Source organism: Cavia porcellus, unplaced genomic scaffold, assembly GCF_034190915.1.
Source record: "Cavia porcellus strain 051 isolate PalLab524CR breed Dunkin Hartley unplaced genomic scaffold, mCavPor4.1 scaffold_28, whole genome shotgun sequence".
Classification (NCBI taxonomy): domain Eukaryota; kingdom Metazoa; phylum Chordata; class Mammalia; order Rodentia; family Caviidae; genus Cavia; species Cavia porcellus.
Window position 1 is genome coordinate 20,537,485 of NW_026947511.1, and position 22,097 is coordinate 20,559,581.

General features: G+C 36.6%; 1 long non-coding RNA gene across 1 annotated transcript in view; it reads right to left on the minus strand.

The window, feature by feature from the left end:
- Nucleotides 1–21,668, minus strand: part of LOC134473844 (uncharacterized) — a 43,356-nt gene extending 21,688 nt beyond the window's left edge. The window contains exons 1-3 of the long non-coding RNA XR_010044305.1: nt 20,859–21,668; nt 8,854–8,951; nt 4,994–5,045 (exon numbers count right to left, since the gene is read on the minus strand). This is a non-coding gene — a long non-coding RNA (uncharacterized LOC134473844). The remainder of the gene's footprint in view (nt 1–4,993; nt 5,046–8,853; nt 8,952–20,858) is intronic.
- Between the last annotated feature and the right edge of the window lie 429 nt (nt 21,669–22,097).

Below are 22,097 nucleotides of genomic sequence, written 5' to 3' on the forward strand. Positions count from 1 at the left end.
GCTTTTTATTTCACAAATTCATTTTTAAAAATTTCTATTCTCTGATGAACTAAATGCTATCCAATACATCTGACAGCAAAATCATGCAAATTTAAAAATTCTGCATTGCTTCATAAGAAGTTATCTTCTTGATAAATTTAATGAAATGTATTTTCTTTTTCAGCATATACAAAATTTTTAATAACTAAAAAGTTTATTAACTATTTCAGAACATTGGATGCATAAGTACTTCCTTATTATAAAGATGAATTTTTAACATGAAAGAGAATTTATAGATTCTGGAAGAGTCTAAGTACCCCACATACAATGTGTTTTAAATCATCTGCTTTTGACAACTAACATACTAGTATACTGTTTAAACTTCAGGAAAAAATTCTGCCTGTGAAGTTAAGATGGGGACAGTATTCAATGACTATAATAGTCTCAGTTTTATTGGCTAAATTTAGGAGTCGTGAGGTCTGTAAATGCAAGAATATTGTATATTATAAATGGCCGTGAAAATAAAGCACATTTTAAATTAATTTAAACAAAATTACCAGCATAAAATGTCTGAACTTGTTGGTGCTTTGCTCCCCTAAACTGTGGGCTTTAAGTTGTAAGAGGAGATGGGGAGGGTGTCGCTGAGTTAGTACTTAGGGAGGCTTTGGGGAGAAAATTGGACTGTAAGTGCCACACATACTGAGCGAGGTGAATCTATGGGTAGCTTAGAATAACACCATATGAGGAAGTGCAGATGACAGTCGCGAGGGATGGTTACCCTTTTAGGAAACCCCGGTCTGCCACTTAATATGGTAACTTGTACTTTGCTATACAATACCTATTTCACTGATGCAAAAATTGATAAAAAATACCTGAAGGAAGAAATGGAGGTAGAAAAAGAAGCAAGCAAGCAAGCCGCGAAGCCCAGGAACTGCAAGTCATCCCGCAGGCAGACACAAATGATCACAGTTGTCTACCCTACCTCTTTCACCAAATGCAATTATGAACCATTTGGGTTTTATTTTATCATTAATATTTTAAACTCTGAAAATTTCAATGCATCTTTTCTGTGCCACTGCCCACGTGCCACGTGGCTGTTTTAGAGAAGAACCATTTCTCACTCGCATGAATCAGAAGGGAGAGAGTGGGGATGGCTGATTTAAATACCTTAACTCAGGATTTACTATGGATTTAAAATCTCTGACTTAATGTTGCATTAAGTACTGGTGGCTGCTTTACTGTCTTTAAAACATGCATATATAATTGGATACTGTAATGCTTTGCGGGTAAAATAAATACTGACTCACACTAAAATAAATACTCTGCAAGATGAAGTTCATGTAGACATAAATTAATCATTTACTAGTTAACCAATATGCACAGGAAAGAAATAGATCACTTATTAAAGGTAGCCTCATCTATAAAATGGAAAAAATAAAACGCTGATGTATTTTACAGTTGTGCTGTGAGGGAAAATGTATAAAATTATTGCTAAGCAGTTTATAAACCATAAAATGCAATATGAACATTAAATTAATAATATTTGTACTAATGCAGATTCAACACCCTTTGCATTAAATATATCTTTTGGCGTATTGAAGCATACACAAAACCAAGCTGAGGCTTTTTATTTAATTTTTAATGTTGCCTTCAGAATTCTTCAAAGCATCATGAAGTTATTGGTTATGTTAAAAACTTCTCACTGGCTGTCTGCCACCATTTCTAAGATAAAGTTCTTGGCTGTTCCTATTCCCAATTCTATTTTAAAAGCCTTCTTCTAAGGAGCTTTATGCCTTTCACTTGTAGAGACACAGCAGATTCAAAGGGAACACAGGCTTGCATTTTTTAAATTAGGGGAACATTAGTACCATGCTCTGGACTTCGCTTCCTTCTAAGCTACAGACTGGGATGGGGAAGTGGAGGAAGACTGGTTTGTGTGTGTTTGTGTGTGTGTGGTGGCGGGAGGGTGGCTGGTTTCTGCAAAGTGTATCAAACTGATCTGCTGTGCAAAGCTTGTGTGCTGGGACAGCGCTGGCCATGAATCAGTGAGGTCATCAGGCCATTGTGCTGCTCAAAATGTTTCCGGTGTTAGAGATAAATCAAGCTGCTGCTGCTGCTTCTTTTTCTTTCTCTATTCCCACCTAGGAACACCATTCAAGGGCACAAGGGAGAACTAAGCAGTACAGAACATAGTCCTCTCTTTATCTTCTACTTCTTATTTTTAAATAGAGACTTATTTTTTAGAAGACCTACTTGTATAAAACCTGTAATCCACTCAGCACATTTTTAACATTGTCAGTGTCCCTTTGACTATCAATGATAAAACACATCAAACGTTTCTCCACTCATTTCCTTTTATAGAGGCCATTAATATAGAAATGCCTCCTCTTCTTCCACTAAGAAATGATAAATGGCTGGCTAGAGAAGTCTGAAATATTGCCAAATCTCCCCTATGTATCATGTGTCACCAGTGATAATAAACAGTGACTAATCTTTGGTCATGAACTATATTTATGACTTTCTTGTCATAGGTATTTCTTGAGTCAGGCTTAAGGGCCTGATATTTACACTAGGAACATGTGTGCTAGGAAAAATACACTTAGGTTCAAAGAAAATGATTCCTCACATTTCCCTTCATTTCATGATGGAGCTTGACATTTCCACCTTTCTGCCTCTTTTTGCACGATTCACCCAGGAATGTTCCGATCTGGAATCTAATTTATCCCAATCCATTCACCATTTTGATGACAACAGTCTCCTTGGGCAACAGGAAAAACTGTGGGGAAGGGAATTTGGATGAAATGCAAGCTTATTGCAGTTAAAGTTTATCAGCGGTCAAAAGGAAGCACAGTCAGGAATCTTTCTCCTTCTCCTAATTCCTACTGGGGGAGGAGTAGGTCAAAGTTTCCCCTAAGAGAACTGTAAGAGAGGCAAAACAACAGAATGCCCAACCAATAGAAGGCAAATTAAAGCTTTGAGGGAAATGAAATAAAGTCAGTAGTGTGCAGGTGTGAATTAAAGACCTCAATTCAATTTAACTAATGTCTATCAAGTGAGTAACACGCACTCCCGTCCTCATGTAGCTCATATTCTAAGGGAGTGAGACAAACTAACTATGAGTAAATTGTGTCATTTATCTGAGAAGTTCACAAGAAGCATGAAGAGAAATAAATCAGGAAAGGAAGGATGTGTGGCAATGGGCAACTTTTTAAGAAAAATGATCAGTGAAGGTTTAACCACTGAGCATAGACAGTGTTTTTTTTTTTTTTTTTTTTTTTTTAAAGACAAGATCTTGCAGGTGGGACTCTATGAATTTGCAATCCTCCTGCTTTAGCCTAAGGAATGCTAGAATTACAGGCATGTGTACAATGCCCAGCTAGCAGGTGACATTTGAGCAAAGACTAGAAGACAGTGAGATAGCAAGTTCTGTGGATGTCTTGTCCTAGACATGATATAGCATGTGCAAAGGCTCAGAGGTAGGCAGCACCCTAAAGAATCCAGAGTGACTAGAGTGGAATGGAATGGGGCAGGGAAGAGACAGTAGAAAATGAGGTCAAAGATGTCATAGTTAGTTGACTGTGTGTAATGGGAAGCCATTGAAGGTTTTGAATCAAAGAGCAAAACAATCTGAATTATATTTTATTGAAAGTAAACATGGAAGCAAAGGTGGAAGCAATTAGGTAAATTAAAAATCCTGCTGTCCTCTGTAGAAGTTTGATAAATATATTTTGGCAATTGATGACACACATCAGTTTAAAACAAATGTAAAAACACTACAGTTGTCACTATGCAAAAGTAAAATCGGTTGGAAGATTAAATTCAGTAAACAAGCATTTATTTTGCCAGTATCAAATAGTAAACTTGAGTACATTTGAAGTTATAGACGTATGATTTAAAGAAACTTAAGATTTGAGAACTAGAAGCACCTATTGCTAAGGAATAGATGAGACATTTCTCTTCTCAACATAGTCTGGGTTGTAGAATTGAACAAGTGCTTGCTCTGATGTGGAGGTGATCCTTTCAGGTACTTTGCAGTTGTTTGCTTCTTGGGAATTGGACATGGAGAAAACTTGCTTTCTCTTATCTCTCCTGAGATGGTTAGGTTTGGGACACATCAGAGCTGAGAAAGCATCAAAATTCACAGGAGGAGTGCCCACTTGCCACCACTTCCCTCTCGGAAGTAGGTTACTTCTTTCACCTAGGGAAATCTCTACTGAATTATAATTAGGTGGCTAATTAAAAAAGGGATTATCAAGTATGTTAAAATATGCCAGAAAGAGGTGTACATCATTTATTCTTTAATTTTGGAACTCTACCTTTTCCATGGAAAAATTCTCATTGGGAAATTCTATATTCAATATGTAAGTTATCTTTTTAAGTCAATTTTTATTGAAGAGAGTCTGACACTTTTTTATACAGGTAATGGATGTTACTTGAGCTTCCTATGACAGTCAGCAGGACCAAAGCATCATAGTTCTGCTTTACAATAAGCACACACAATGGCATAACAACAACCCTGATAATGCGAAGTCCCCCAAAGAATTATTTTTGAGTCAATGTGACACTGATGACGAGAATAAAACCACTTCCATTTATTCACTGCTAATGCATGCTATGCTTTGTGTCTTAATTCTCCCCAAAGCTGTAAGATAATTTTATGTCCACTGAATAGAAAAAGCTTAGTTCAGAAGAGTTAGGTAAATTATTTAAGGCCACATGGGCTGAAGGTTAGCAAGCTGAAATGCAAACTCAGGTCTTTTATCCAGAAATTCTTCCATTAAGCAAGACTTTTTTAAAAAGATAGTTTAACATTAAGTCAAAACTTTTTTTTTAACTTGTTTTGAAATTGATAGTATTCAGGTATCATAGAACGTTAATTAGGATCCTGTATTAACCAGACCATCGTAGTTCCTAGCCATTTGTCCTAAAATCAGTTTATTTTAAAACACAATCATGCTCATCAGGAGATTCCTGCTATATTATAAACAGCAGAAGTTAAAAAAGTTGCACTCACCTGGTAAGATGAGTTACTTTTCATTTGTTTTTTTCCTATGTTCCTGTAATTTCTGAAAAGATACAGATTAGGTGATGGTCCATGAACTTTGGTATCATACTGTCTTTGTGTCTGCTAGTCTAGTTAAGCATTAAATGGGTCAGTCTACTCCAGAAGTCACCTACAAGCTGGGCACCAAAAGCAGATGACTTGGCTGATAGGCATGACCAACTATCCTGGGAGGGCTTGCTAAATTGCTTAGAAGGCGCTGTACTAATGACATTAAGGTGATTTGGTGTTTCTTCTCAAATATTTAACAATAAGAACATTATACTAATATTTTTTCTAGAGTCTACTGTGTATCAGATCTTGTGTTTGTTATATACATGAGTCAAAGTTTCTCAACCTTGATAGAGTGACCTTAGTGACTGATGACTCTGTCACAGGGCCCTTGCCCTGTACCTGTGAGGAAGCTAAGCAGCATCCCTGGGTTCCACTCCCTAGGTACCAGTGTGCATCTACCTTCCTTAATTGTGACAGCAAAAGCTACCTCTGATTATTACCAAGCATCACTCTAGAGGGCAAACTCACCTACCACCCTTACTTTGAGTACTTCTGTTTTACTTCCTCAACAATTTAGGAGGTTGGTATTATTCTGCTAATCTCACTATTGAGGAAACTGTGGCTTTATATTTACATGAGTGCCGAGGGTGTCACCAATGATGAGTCACAGTTCCAATGTATGTGGACTGCCTCACGCTAGAAGATTCCTAGACAGGGAATGAAATTCACGTGCTTCCCCCACCCACTCCTAATCCCTTTCACCCCTAGATTTCCCCATGAGGATGGAACAGTCGGAGCGAAGGGGGTGCACGTGGCACACTGCACAGGCCTTCTATTGTACCATCGTCTTTCATTCAACAGATTAATTCCATTTTAATTGGAATTCTGGAAACTAATGAAAAAAAATTACAAGCCTTCGATGGTCTATTCTCAGGGTTCTTGAATCTGTCTGATTTAATTCTAACCAATTAGCATGCCATTACGGAGGAATATTACACTGAGAATCAATATTAAGCTAAACACTAATATTTTATTCAGTATTAAAAATTTATACAAATGGTAATACAAGTGCTTTATCCCTACTTTCTCTAAATGAGAAGAAATGCTTCCTTAGGGTGATTTCAGCAACAAAGAAAATTATATCTTCTTAGGAGACTATTGGTATTATGCTTTACATACATCATTGCTTAAATGAATCAATAAGATTTAATTGAATGAAATTTGTTCAATTTTCTTTTAAGATGTAGTTTTTCAGGCTATCAAATGGTTGTTTATTTCCATGCCCAAGGTATATTCCTATGTTAAAATGATACACTAGGTTATTGTCCAACACTGCTAAAAAGAACAAAATAACTGCCTTATTTTTCCTGATTTTAGGATACCTTTTTTTCCTTCTTGTTTTCAACTGGAATACTCTACACTTTTTAAATTCAGATATAATCTTAGGCTTGAATTTAAACCTAAATGTATTCAGAGTCTGCTTTTTAGATCTTCTTTACAAGGAGCAATACACTTAAATATGCTATACTTATATTGATTTTAAACTACATAAAAATCTAAATGCCACCTACACATAGTTTAGTTAGGCATGATTTCAAATCATCTTTCTGAAATTGTGCCCCTAAATCCCCTCCTCCATGCTCAGACTTACTATTCTCTTTGTTTTGATTTATTTATTTACTTATTTGGGACCAGGGATCAAACTCATGACCTCTCGCTTGCCAGGCAGGCACTGATGCTGCTGAGCTATATCCCCAGCCCCCAAACTTAGTGTTTTTATATTCCTGGGCCACCATACAGATGCTATAGTACTTCCATTTTCTTCCTTTTTGTGTCTCTCTACTTCTTCTAACTTCCTATCTTCAGAATCTTGTCCAAGCTATGGTGGATTGTAAGATTTCCATACTTTGGATCCGACGAAGAATATTTACAATTTTTTTCTCATACATTGGAATTCCTAAGTTCTCAACTATTTAAAAATTCTCTGCATACTATACTCTTTAGAAAAACTCTTGCTTGTATGTATGCTGTTCCTCAGTATTGGTATTAGAAAAATTCTGCTCTATAATTTTGTAATCTCCCAATTGGGTAGACAAGATCAATCAGTAAAATGCATGTACTTTGAAAAGGTTGCTTGTAATTCTAAAGGCTTATTAGAAGTTAAAAAGTGACAGCAGAATCAAAGCAAAAAAAATCACTGAATATATTAAGCTAACTGAAACATTAGAATTGGAGGTATGTTCAGCATAGTAATCACTATTACAAATAGAAAATTTAAACTAAAAAATAACATTTAATGGGTTGACTTTTCTAAAATAGTGACAGGATTTCATTAAAAAATGTTTAATGCATATAGCTGTTCTGAAAGTTTATTTAAAATTGAAAGACTAATGCCTTAATGAGAGGTATTATTACATGGGCATATTTGAATCTGGCTTATGAAAAATAGGACTTGAGAATTTGAAATGTGTGCATAAAATGCAAATGGATTTAATTAACTGAAAACCCATAAGACAGAACTTCTTCAAATAAGCAATTACTTGGGGGACTAATAGTGTAAATAGGATCCTGATTCATTAGCACAAATACCCATATGAGAAAAGGATCAGCAAATTTTATTCTTTTAAGTTATTTATGCATATATGGCAGTACTGCATTAATTTGGAGCTTCAATAAAATTTAAAATCTCTTGATAGTTCATGAGCTAGTCTGATGTTTACTTTTGCTTTGCAAATAGTTTATTTATAGGTAGATAATATATGATGTATTAAATATTTATTTCTAGTCTTATGTACACTTTTTAGACATAGAATAAACAATTTCCAAGGAACCTCAGGCACTTTACAAGCTTTTACATACAACCAATCTATATGCTAATAACAAAATGTTCATATGATTTATTATAACAGGTCTCCTTAAGTACTTCTACTTTGTAATGTTTTGTTGAAGTTACTCTATATAGTTAAAGATAGTAAAAGTCACATTTGTTTAAAAGTTATCTATAATTCAGCCTTCCCACAAATTCAGATATGCTCACTTCCCTAATTCACTGGAATAAATGAAATTTTACAATATTAACAGTTACAAAGCATTTTTCATTACATATGCATGAGAACATACAAACCTATAAAGAAAACCAAACACAATAAAGAGTGAAAATAACAAATGGCTTTACGGATAGACAAAAGATATTGTCTATTTCAAATAATTTTAAGTAATTTAGGTGCAATATTCTGGGAGAAAAAACCTCAATTATGTGGCCTTTTATTCCAAAGGTTGGTTTCACTCACTTGAGATGTTTCTAGTTCTAGTAATCTGCAGAGCAATAATAAGTTTTTCCAATTAAAGGCAGTCAGTGCCCAGGCCAAAAGTGGTGGATGCTCCCACAGAAGCATCTGGGAAGAGAAGTGTCACTGTACAACAATCTGGCCATTTCTAAATCTTCCTTGTATGTGACCATGACTTTTCAGAGTCCACATGTCAATTTTCTGCACAAAATGTTACTCACTAAAAAACTGTAAGTTTGTGCAAAATGTGTAGAATAATTATGTTATTTTAATAACCAAAATTGTATGTTGGTCAAAATGACTCAGATTCTAAACCAGATAAAATATATTCAATTTGAATTTACAAAATCTACGTGAACTAAAAGTGGAATATTCTTTTTGAAAATGACAGATTCTGAAGACAAATCTGGTTATTATTTGTCAGTCATGACATCTTTGTGCAAGAAATATTTTTATTTCTTTGGTAAATATCATAAGAAAATTTTAAAAAGAAGAAAGTCAATTGCGTTACTCAAATTAGTGGTTACTTACCACACCAAAGGGGAAAATAAACTTCAATTCCATTTCCATAACTTAAGACTGCTTGGTGGAGAGCCCTCTTTCAAGGGGTGCTCTGGCTGCTGTAAAACCTAGGAAGGAGATACATGTGTGAGATAGTGCATCATCAAGAAGAAAGCTACTCAAACAATATTGGTTAATGTCACTGGTTATTGCTCCTCAAAACAAGATCTATCTCTCAGCTGGCCATAAAAGTTAGAGCAAAAAGAAAAATGTTGAAGTGACCACTACCCTTGGAGACAGAATATATACCTGGAATTGAATTCTACTCTACAGTATTTGTCTAAGTAAATTTCATATCTATCCAAGTGCTTGACTTCACTGAGGCCCAGTTGCTTTGCCTCTCAGGAGGAAATAATAGTATCAGCTAGTCAGTGGAACTATTTTGATGGTCAAATGGAATAATGTGTGGAAAGATACTCAGTTAACAGTAAAAGTATTATTGAACTAAAATAAATGCGTTCTAAACTAGCCTCTGTACTTTGACACTGTTTGGTCCAAGTAGCCACTATACATAGTATTGTACTCTTGCTTGGTGTTGTAAGGAACCTTATTTTGAGCTTGGTGTATATGTATAATCATATGCATTGAAACCAAATGAATGTTGATCGATCTCCGGCTGGCAGAGGCTTAAAGTTGCAAGCAACAAAGACAAACATTAACTATAGCCAATCGGGTTGTTTCTGTTTGTCACTTCTTATTCTCTGGCTATAAATATAACCTACCCATGTGGTAGAGTGAAGCATTTTGAACCATCTTTTGTCTGGAATGTTGGAAGATTTTAAAAGCTTTTCTCTTATGTAAACTTCATCAAATTTAATTGGTTTTAGTTTTTCTCTTAACAGTTTTTAATTTGTTTATACCCTGAGTTTGTACCTTAAGGACTTGAAATGGCTTCCAAAACAAAACTAAAAAACAAGAACATAACAGTGAGACTAGAAAGGGACACACACACACACACACACACACACACACACGGAGGTATGCACACACTATCTATATTGATCAACATAAATGAATGAAATTGTAATTTGTATTTGAAGTTTTTGGTACTTTAAGTGATGGGAAGATATAATTTCTTCTATAACTTCTTTTCTTAGGAGAAAACATATCACTTCCCATTGCTTCCTCAAAGAAACAAAAGTTGCATCCTCCAGATATAAAATTCAAACAACCACTTTTTCATGTAACATACAATATAGGGATATTGAGACAAAATAGAGTATTTTATGAATAAGACTGACTAGTATGAAAAATTGAAAAGCAAGATAGTACTTCTGGTTGGAAGTAGTTATTACTCCTGTAAAAAAACTACTATTCCTAGAAACAAACCTGAAATCCTAAATACAAGTCCAATAACACTCAATTAGCAAATCATCTTGACCTCCTCCCTTTCTGATTCAGCCTAACAGACACACAGGAACATCTTAAGTAATTTTCTCAGTGTTGAGGAGGGGTTTTGGAAGGAAGTCATTGGTTACTGGTGACTCAGTGATGCTTGTTAATTGAGAGGTAGAGGTAGGATGGCCCTAGGTTTGACACAGAACTAGAAGTTGCACAGCCTATGTCTTGGGCCTTTTCAAAGGGAAAAGGAAAAGACATTAGTGATTATATCAGTGAAGCAATCACAGCATAAGGCTTCTTCCTTGAAAGTCACATATTTTTCTTGGCTTCATGAAACCTCACTTCATGTTTCCTAAGAACACCCCCAGCACACAGACAGACAGACAGACAGACAGACACACACACACACACACACAATGACTATTCCATTTCTGTGTACTGTCTTCTGCATTTCTTAAATATGAACTTTTTCTTGAGCAGATCCTCATCTTCACATAAATTTGCTTTTCTTTCCATACCATTTCCTTACTATCAAAGCCTTGTCATTCATTCTTACTAAAAGGCTTAGTGGTCCTCTTCATTCTTCCTTTTTACATGGTACCTCCCCACCAGAAATCATCCAGCTGATTACGGTACAACTTTAAAAGAAAGGTCTACTTTCCATACTTTCCAAGGTCATCATCAGAAACCTGTCTACCACCCACCACCTCCCAACAGGCAAAGTCTAGATAATGTGATTCCTCCTTCCAATGACCACCATTTCTCAGCTTTCTGGGTAATGCCAGTTTTCATCCTAAATCTCATACTTTTGTTTGAAAATTTAAACAGCTCTCCGATGAATTAAGTCCCAAACTGCCCAGAATCTGGGCTCAATCTATTTACTACTTTACCTGTAACATTTCCAAGGAACTTCCCTAGTCATGCTAAGCCATAGCTCTCCACAAGGCCACAACCTTCCCTGAAATGTTGTCTGCTGTCTCCTAGACCTTTGTGTAGATTTCTCTTGTCTGAAGTATTTATTCTTTTAATCCCTAGTTCAAATGGAATGTCCTGAATCCTGGAGAAAGAACTCATTATATCTCCCTTACAAAAGGTTCTTTTATTATGCCCTTACTATGAAAATCACATTTATGATACTTTGGTTTATTTTGGATTTCTGTACATCCAGCAATGCGCCTGTCCTTGGGAAATACATAATCTATTTAGACAAACCATGCAGATTCACATTTCTAACTTTCATAGGGTAATATTCAATGCTTGATTGTTGTGGATGGTCTATAAAGAATAGGTGACTAGATGACTTTTAAAAATCAAATAGTATATGCCAGTCCCTGAACATAGGATTAATGAGACTGTTTTTGAAAATATTTTCTCAGTCATAGGTAACAACAATATCATCCAAGTTTGGAAGACATATCGAATGAAAGGAGGAAGGATGGGGACAATTAAGACAAACAAGTATAAGTGATTCTATTTTTTTCTCTTTTGAACACAAATTTGATCATTTTATAAAAATTAAGTAAATGTTTACATTTGGGGAAACATTAATACATTTGAGATTGCCATATAAGTACCTTCATGGTTTAAGTACTTTTTATGGAGATCTTCCATGAGGGATAGAGAATGTCTTCCTGGTGCCCATCCTAATGATGGCCCATGTAAGATAGTGGAACCTTTGTTGAATACCTTTCAGCTGCTCCTCCTTGCCAACTGCTCACTTCCCTTTCACAAACAAACTAAGGCAAACAATGACCAATGCTTATCTTTCTTTTCTTACCTCCTGTATAAAGCTCATATTGCTTCTATCTAAAATCGATGTTACCACCTTGTTCACTGTGCTGAGATGGTAACTTCCACTCTGTCTCTCCATTGGGCAGATTTTAAACTTCTGTGTTGCATCAGAAGCAGAGAGGAAACTGAGGCTGTAGCGCACCTTACAGGAGTCACTAAGCATGTGCCCTGTGACAGCACAGCCCATGGGATCCTTCACTCACACAGCAATGCCAGCCAGTGAAAGAGGTAAGTCAACAGTGCTTTGTGAACACTTGGCTGTTTACCCTGCCCCCAGAGTCCCACTGATAGGAGACACAGGTGGGCTGTACTCACAGCATTCCCTCGTATACAAATTTAAATTTTCTCTCCAAATTCCAGAACTTTATTCAGCCCTGTGCTCAGATCCCTTCCAATTCTACTCCCTTTCTAGTGGCCACTAACATGTAAATAGACATTTCTCTCTATTTTGCATGCTTTCCAAGTATTTTTTTTAAAGACACGCAAAATGTAAATACATAAAATATTCTAATACAGAGAGAAGCAATTGCAACTATGTTTCTGGTACATATCACTTAGCAAGTTCTCTATTTTATTTCTAAAACAATTACCTCTTGATTAGTATTCTCCATTGTTGGTCCAAAAAACCCTTCCAAATTTCATCTTCATTTAACTGATAACCACTTCCACTCTTCCTTGCCTCATCATCATCAAGTAATCTAGATTGTCTTCTGTTTATTTTGTTAATTCTTTCATCCTTTATGGGGCCCACCTCTTTTTTTGCAGAACTGGGGATCCAACTCACGACCTCCCACTTGCCAGGCAGGCTCTTATGCCACTGAGCTAAATCTCAAGCCTGGGCCAGTCTTTTTCTGATGAGTCATTATGAGTTTTCTTTTTTGGACACTTAATGTCCCCCCAAAGTTTCTCTTTTTCCCCTCACTTTTATAATTTTTCTCTAAGCAATCAAATCCATCTCTAAACCTATGACTATGAAAAGTCACAAATGTATATCCAAACCTCAGTCATCTTTGAAAAGCTCCACATCCTTACCCCAAGTCTACTCACTCTCGCATGTGAAGTTCCAAGATAGCTCAAGCTGTCCAAGTCTGAACTTAACATCTGTTTTTGCAACCATATTTCCTTGTCACTTTCCGTGGTCTCTCTATAAATGTCACAGAAGAGACCTCTTCCAGGTCTCTTGAACTCACCCACTTTTCAGAAATTACTTACTTCTCTTCCCCTTCTGGCCCTGGTTATCCTTACCTCTCTACTGAAAATGTTCAACTGGTCAAATAGCTTTTGTCCTTTGCTAAGTCGTAGTGCACATTGTTGCCAGAACTATTGTTTCAGAACAGAAAACTAGTGTAACTAATTACAGTCAGCTTGTCAAACGAAAACATAAAAGCTCAACTTTCCATTGGTCCTACTATAATAACATATTCCATGATACAGCTAAAAAGATTTTCACGGTACTGGCTTCAGATTACCACTACAGGCTCACGCAGCACACCCACCTCTCTCCTCCAGACACTCTGCCCTTCTCGCTGCTCATGTTGACCAAGCTCTGTTGCTAGAGGGCTTTTCCATGCATCGTGCCTTCAGCCTGTACTGGTCTGGTGGACTCGTATACACTATTTAGGTTTTCTTTTCTAGAATGTGTATCTCTCCTGTGTAGCACTTAGAATGCTTTCAATTTCATATGTTTTTGCCCTTTTCCCACTCTCTGTCTTCCCTGGTCAAGTGAAGCAGGGAATAGCTAATGCAATTTATTGCATCCTAGCAGTCTCCGACACACAGCTGGTAATCAACAAAGATGACTTTATTGAAAATACGATGCATGATATGAATATGAAAACAAACAATGAAATTTTAGTGAGAAAAAAATGTACTGAGTCTGGAGTTTAAAAATCCTAAAAGACAGTATTGTCGTCACTCAGAAGACCATCGAGAACTTGAATAGATTTAAGAAATTAAAATAGAAGGGCTTCTTTTCTCATTCAGATTCAGTACTAGGTAGATAGAAATGATAAGGATTTGTTCTAAATAGGATTTTTTTTTTCTCCTGGGCAGGAATTACTGGACTTATCATATAAGGCATATGCTAAGACATGAAGGTAATATTTTTAAACTTTATTTTCACTATTTTTTCCTGCTGCATACTGCATCTACTGATCAAAACCATTGCCAAGGGGGAGCGAGGGAGAACTGGGACAAAAAATGCACTGAGGAAGCAAAGAAGAGAATGCTTAAGTATCTGGATTGTGAATATTCTGCTAGGGACTCCTTTTTATATCTTAGCTTTTAAAACCCATGTCATCAAATGCAGTATAATTGTCTCTGCTTCCATATGGTGACAGAATTCTAGCAACTGTATCAGGATCTCAGTAAATAGGTAAAACTAAAATGTTGCATAATTGATTTTCCCTCAGTTACATTCCAAATACAGACCCCCACAACTCTCCAACCTAATTTTGTAAATTAGAATAGTATCAGTTATGAATGCACTTTTGCAATTACAAGGCTAAAAACATTCCACGTTGAAATAAGAAATGCCATCTGATTTTGATTTAACACAAAGGGGGAGAAACACATTCCATTTAAGAATGACAAATAAAGCTGTCAGTGTGATCCATTTATAGCCCCTCAGAGAATCCCACAAATCCACATAATGTTCTGAGAAGCTAGTTATTGTATTTTCTCTCTCAAAGAGAAAGGGCATAGCAGTCTGGGATGAACTCCTACCCAAGGAAAACTACGGTTAGCAAGAATAACTGTTGAGAGTCAATGTCATCTTAGGCATGCTCTTGTCAGGGAAGAATGAGAGCTCTAGGGGTTTTATTAAATATTGTGTAACAATGGAAAGGATGGGCTGATGGAGTGGAATTGTCTCTGTTTGTGAGGTAAAAGGAGGAGCTGAAAGAAAATGGAGATATCTCATTGTCTTTGCAGCACCCTCTTACCTGGCTCCATTGACTTTAATAAAGCCTCTTTCCAAAGATGTACTGCTGACAATGATGATGACAAGTCACACAGTCTTAATTATAAACAGCCAAAGACCTAGTCATTTTTGAACATTTTTTACTGGGTTATTTCCAGCTCAGACACAAAGACACATGTCAAAAACAAAATGTTGAAATTATAATCTCCTTATTCCTTATTACTATACCAGGCTTCCTTCTTTTAAGAAGTAGTTTTTTTATTAAATTACATATACATATATTCATGTATAAGTATATATAAAATATGACCCTCTACAAGGCATAACTGATTTTTTCCTTCTTTGCATTGGCTGCTAAAAAACTGAAAATAAAATTTGTTACTATCTTCTAGCAAGAGTGTTGAATTTCATGGCATAAATTTTGAGCATGAATCTCTCTCCTGGCCTTATCTTATGTTCTTAGTGTTATTTTTTCCTTGGACTCATTTTTTTCTTAGCTATTTGGAATATATTTTATATTGCTGTACAGTATGTATTTTTATTAGCCTTTCTCTGTAAGCCTTAAATCCTTCCTAGAGCCTAAATAAAATATATAACATTTATAGATATTCCTTTTTTCTTGTGGAAGGTTGAGAAATTTTTCAAAGGCAGCACATAATTGATCACCACAAATGTGGTAATATACTAGCATTTATAGTAATTAATTTTTTTGAGGTATTTCATTCGCTAAACAAATTAGACTTTCTTAATATTCATACACACAGTTTTAGAGTTTAAATGCTTAACATGAGCTTTATAGACTTCAGTTGTATGCCAAAAATTATGCATTAATGACATAAATCAGTCATACAAGCATAAATATCACATGATTTCACTTATATATGAAAAATCCAAAGGATAAATAAATTAAACAGCAAAGTAAAAGGTAGATAATAGAAACAGGGAGATGGATCTTTTGCAAATAGGAAAGGAACCAAAGGATAGAGAAGAGGGAAAAGGAACAGAAAGTGTATTAAGATATGCTATATATATGCATCAACTGTCCATGATGAACTATATTATGCACTACAAAATTAATACAAATAAAAATTAAAAGAAAAAATTTCTGCATAAAATGTTTATAAAGGAAGAGTTTTTTTGGATTTTAATCTAGTTCTGAAAGGTGAACGGCCTAAAAAGACTAAAAATTACTGCTTTGTAGTAGATCAGCTCTCAGGATTTGGTCTTTATTTATTTAACTAATTGATAGAATATTTGTTGAATGCCTACTAAGTACCTGTCACTATAACAGATGCTGGGAAAACAACTGGAAACCTGTAGGCTTGACCTCTGCCCTCAGCGTGCTTCTAGTCCAGGGGCGGACAAAGGGAAACAGTCATGATAACATTCTGAGTAAGACAAAGAAGTAGCAAAAAATTGAGATGAGGTACTCGGAGGATCTCTCTAAGGAGGTGATCTCTTAACAAGAACCGTGGGAAATCTGAGGAAAGAACATTCCAGAGAGAGGGAATAACGAATGTAAGGACTTTGATGGAAACATAAGCTTGATTTAGTCCACAGCTCCTCAGGAAGACAGGAATGGTGAGTGGATATCCAAATCCACATTTTCAATACTTTAGCCTTGAAGTATCTGCATGTTTTCCTTTCCTTTTCTTTTTTTTTTAAAGTTAGACTTTCCAACGTGAGAGAATGACACACTCAGAAAGCAAAATGCAACACACTTTGTTATACATTATTCAGTCAACACCTGAGCCTACCATTTTTAAGACAATGTGAGAGATGCTCTTAAATTGCTTAGCACAAACCAAATAAAAACATAACTTCCAAATAGGTAACCCGTAACACCTTAAACCAATTCTGTATCACAGGTTTATGAACCAAGTAAATTATAAGACCCAGATATCTTAAAGTACAGTTTGAAACTAGAGTCTTTAGGAAGGCATCATTCAACCTGTTAAGATCAAAGATGAATGAGTAGAACAAAGGAACACATAATGAAAATTGAAGCCAAAAGATTATTTGCAATAGAGATATTGTACCCTGTGGCTTGGAAAATGCTCCCAACAGCCCTAGCTGCATAGATCAAGGTGTGTCTAAAGAGCATAAACAAATTAAGCAGATGCTTTCATAAACTAAATTTTTAGTAAGTCTACTAGGAAAAGCACACACCAATAAGATGACTGTGATGCGAAGGTTACAGAATTCCGTGTGGTGCTTACCAGATGCCTGGCTGAAAACGCCATGCACATAGCCTTTGAGGTAGGGGCTACTATTGGTTCCATTTTATTGACAAGGAAAACTGAGGTTTAGAGATGTGGAATGACTGGCCTGAGTCACATAGCTTGTGAGGGGGATTAGAATCGAAGTAGTGTGACTCCTCGAAGATGCAGTCTCCAACACGGTCAGCTCTTTCACCTACGCTACAGAAACCTAATTGCTTCATGAGTTATCTCTAGTAACCTCACCTCTCCTTGCTGGTTAAAAGGCTTTTAGAAACAATATTCTATTGATAGTAATTTAAATGTTAGTCAAAATGAACCAAATAAGATCAGAGATATAAGAGTGACACATATAGTCTTTTAAAAAAATTTGCTTGATTTTGGATCTGTGTAAATTATTCGAATTATCCTTACTATATTCCCTCTTAAAAGAAAGAGTGAAGGGTTAAATATTGTTATTTTAAACTTCACAGTTAAATATTATTATTATTATTATTTTGGTCTTTTTCGTTTTTATTGGTACCAGGGATCGAACTCATGACTGCCTGCTTGCAAGACAGGCAGTTATGCCGCTGAGCTAAATCCCCAGCCCCTAAATATTATTTTTGCTAACTTATTTCTGCTTTCATTGCTTTCTTCTTTCCCTTTTCTTCTTCTTCTTGTCCCTCTTCTTCTTCTTCTTTCTCTTTCTCCTCCTCCCCCTTCTCAGTTTTTAAGTGATCCAATCTCGACTTGGGAAAGGTGATTTTCAAGCTATATATAAATTTAGAAATCAACAATTGTTTCTTTTTTTTTCTCATTTCTCCAAAACCCTTCATGCCGGCTGCTGGAGGACAGTCCCCTCCTGAATGGTGAGAGGGGCAGCAGTAGCCCAATATGGTGCCAATAATGTCTGTGTAGTACCACACGCTGTGCCACATATGGTACAATTTCATTTCAGCCTCATAACAACGCTTTTAATAGCTTCACTTATCATTTTCAGTTCACAGTTCAGGAGATGGTGATCATAGAAGTAACAGTCCATAATGGAGGAGCTGATGCCAGACCTCGGGACTATGAAGCTCCCTACAATTCTCCATATCACTTACTTTTCTTTGGTTATGTTTTGCTTCCTAGTGTACACATTAATAATATGCTATTTCCCAACATGACAGCTGAAATCCTTAAGATTTTAAGGCTTACAATCATCTAGAGTTTTCTTTTTATCCCTAACCTGATCATGCTAAGTTTTCAGCATTCTACACTAAATACTACCCTCAAGGGTTGAGGGAGTCTGTCTTATCTCAAAGCTTCAGGGTGCCTTCACACACTATCTAGCTAAATTCTATTACTCTTAAAGGCCCCGTTCAAATTCCACTCTTCTAAATACCTTCCAGAGCTCTCCAGGTCAGGTAAGCAAACAGAACAGATGCCTCTGCTGCCTGCCTCCGAAGAGCTGCTCCCAGAGCTGTGGGATGGAGTGTGACACCAGGCACTTGGCTCAGGAGCGGTCCAGGACCCTTCTCAGTTCCTCTTAGCTAACATCCACTCAGCTAACACCTAACACCTAACATCTAACATCTAACATCTAACATCTAACATCTAAGCTAACATCCACTCAATTCTGGATACTAATGACACTGAGCATTGTTGCCAGGTTTAGCAAAAGCAATATCATGTGAGAAGTACTTACACTAAAGCATGACATTTTGTATATTTAAAATTCAAATGTAGCTGGGACTTTTTTTTTCACTTGATCTGAAATGTGGGAGGGCAAGAAAATTCATTATTTCTTCACAGAATTTAACAGTCAGCTCTTATTGCTAATTATTGACTTATTTATGTGCTCCAATAGAAACATTGTAGAACACGTTCCTTGATCCCCATTTGGGATCATTGGCAATTGGTAGATATATCATGATGTACATATGCATGTATGTGTTTACACATACACACATCCATATATACATACATGATTTTTTGTACAAAAAAATTGATGGCCATTACATATGGTAAATCAATTGTATCTTCTATTTGCTAAGTCCAAGCACACTACTTATTTTTTTCTTTGCAGGACTTGGGATTGAACCCAAGGAGGCTTTAAAGTTTTTGAAATAATTCTCCCTAAATTGTCAAGGCTGAGCTGAAATGTAGGATCCTCTTGCTTCAGCACCCCAAGTACTTGACATTACAGTCATGCACCACCACCACACCTGGTTCCTTTTCTTTAAAATTCTCACAGGTGGAATACTGAAAAATTTAAAATATACCAACATTATTATTGGACTTTAAAATCAGATCTTTAGACCATTTTGTTGAGAGATCACCAAAAGTGTTTGCTAAAAATGCAGCTGTCTGGATGCAACTCTAGCCTTATTCATTCAGAACTGTGCAGAATGACTTCAAGAAATCTTGGTTTAAAAAAGCCTTTCACAGGACTTTTGTTTATGGATCTAATAGTCTAGAAAAGATTGTTACATAAGTCAAAGGAGCTAAATTTTCATTTTAGTCCTTAATGACACTTCGAACTATCTTTCGAAGTTCAAAGTATCAACTTTCAAATATGTCTTGAGTCTCTTACACTGGTGTTAAATGCTCAGCACTGCATATTTCTCCTTTGGAGATTCTAAGCATTTAAAGAGATTGGTAAACTAATGGTTGGTATTAAAAAGGCTGGCTGAAAGGTCATTAAAATAGTAGATGAGTCACTAAAGTTTACATAAGACAGAGAAAAATAGACTAGAATAGAATGTCCTAATACCCTTACCCAGAATGGGGCCAGACAACCTCAAGTCCTTGGGGTTTTAGACCAGTGCACCAATGTTCAAACTTTCCTGTGACTGTTGACTGAGTGGTCCCCAGTCAGTCTTGGCCTTCTGGTAGAATAACATTGGTCTGGAAGTCAGGGGGCTTAGGTTCATTATTTTGGGGCTATATTTTTTTGGGGGGAGGTTAATTTTCTCATCAATAAAACAATGACATATAACTTTTAAAAAGCTTTTAACAAGTATCTTCCAGACATAAGTTTCTATTGCTCTGAGGTTCAGTTTCTACTGCTGTAAAATACGGGGGTTGGCCCACATGCAGTCCATCCGTTTGTTCTGTGTTCCTGAGGGCAACCCTGTTGTCTCTGTCACTATACTGGGATCTCCATTCATAATTTAAGCTTGTGCTCTCTAACAGTGGAAGATCAATGGTGCTTCATTTAGGACTTTCCAAGGAAGGGACAATCTCTTGGCCATTCACACAGATCTTTCATAAGAGAAAACTATTCATTCAAAGTCACTTATTGGTCACCAACTATGTGCTATCTGTTACTGTTCTGGCCCCTAGGAATTAATAATAAAACAAGTCAAATAAAATGAGGTCTGGCCTCCAGCAGCCTGTACTCTGACTGGGGAGAAGATAACCAAGCATGTGTAAACTGAGATATAAAGAAAACAACTTTTATTTGTAAGCAGTCATATAAAGGATGTCTAAGGCTCAAGATAAAGAATCACAGAAGTACGCTTAGGAAAAGGAGGAGGTAAGATTTACTTACATCTAAAGTAAGACATATAAATGGGGTAGGGAGGTGGGTGGAGGAAGGGGCAGGTAATATTCTAGAATCCTATGGAACGAATAGATTTTGGCAATCAAAATTCTGGAAAGGTGCCTTCCATTTCTGAGAGATAATTCAAATTTAAGGAGAGGAGAAGAGAGGCTCAGAAGTTTAAGGGACCCACCTGAAGTCAGCCTGCCTAATGTGAGAACTCTTCCACACTTTAGTCCAGACGTGAGGTCTTCCTACTTAGAGAAGTGCTGGGCTGCCTCGTTCCAGGAACTGTTTGCCTGCTTCTGCGAGCCTCCGTTTTCTTTGGTGTGGCAAGAGGCAACATCTACCGTGTCAAACGGTTACAGCTATTTAATGAGCTAATGTGGCGTGGTGCCCAATAAGCGCCAGCTCTTTTGTTTGTCACCTAGTGCACTTTCACCCACACCAAGCTGCTGGGAAGTACAGACAAAAGACAAAGTACAGCAGCAGGCCAGCGGCTTGCAGAAAGGAGGGGTGGTGGCAGAACGCAGGTTCTGGAATACAGGACTGGGGCTTAGGTGGCACCTACCTATCAGAGACCTGCGAGGAGGAAACGAGAAAAGCCCACTAAAGTGGGACAACACCAAGGAAAAATGTCCTCAACTTCATGGTTTTGCTCACAGCTTAATCTGCTAGTGGTGAATCTAGAGTTGTCTTCATAAAACAGGAAAAATGACTCACATCAATATTTATACTTAGAATTTGCATGTAAGAAATAGGCTGTGCTCTAGGATACCACTACACAGAAAGACACACTTTATTATTAAAAACATAGTAAGAGAGAAATGTTATGTTAACGTGTCACTCAATTGACTGGGAACAAGCCAATTAACTACAGGATATTAAAATAATAGCTGATATTAAGGGGGTTTAAAAACCAAATCCATGATATTGGAGGAATGAATAATTTATTCAAGTAACTAGGATGATTTTCTTTATTGTCTATGAACAAAACCACAGACTGAACTTCAGCCTTAAAATATCAAGAGGCAATTTCATAGATTAAAGCTGACAGCTATTAGCCTGCCCCACAGACCCGGGGGGGGGGGGAGGGGGGCGGAGGGGGGGGACGACCCTCCCTTGCCCCTCCCTCAATGTTAGGGAATGTTTATGGTCTGGGTACACATGAATCAGAGGTAAATACTTCTTAGTTTCAAAAGTTCACTGGGTCCCTTTCCCCTAACCATAAGGTAAATGCCATTCCAGATATAGCTTTTCAAAATGCTGCTCACTTTATGATTCTCTGCTGATGCTGCCTTATGGGGGAAGTTTTATTTCAAAGTTTCATAGGATATGAATTGAACTCATTATTTTACTTCAAACTCCTTGGTTAATTGACAGGAAACTTGCATCTAAATCATCTTGTATGCATGGCAGAAGCAGCTACATA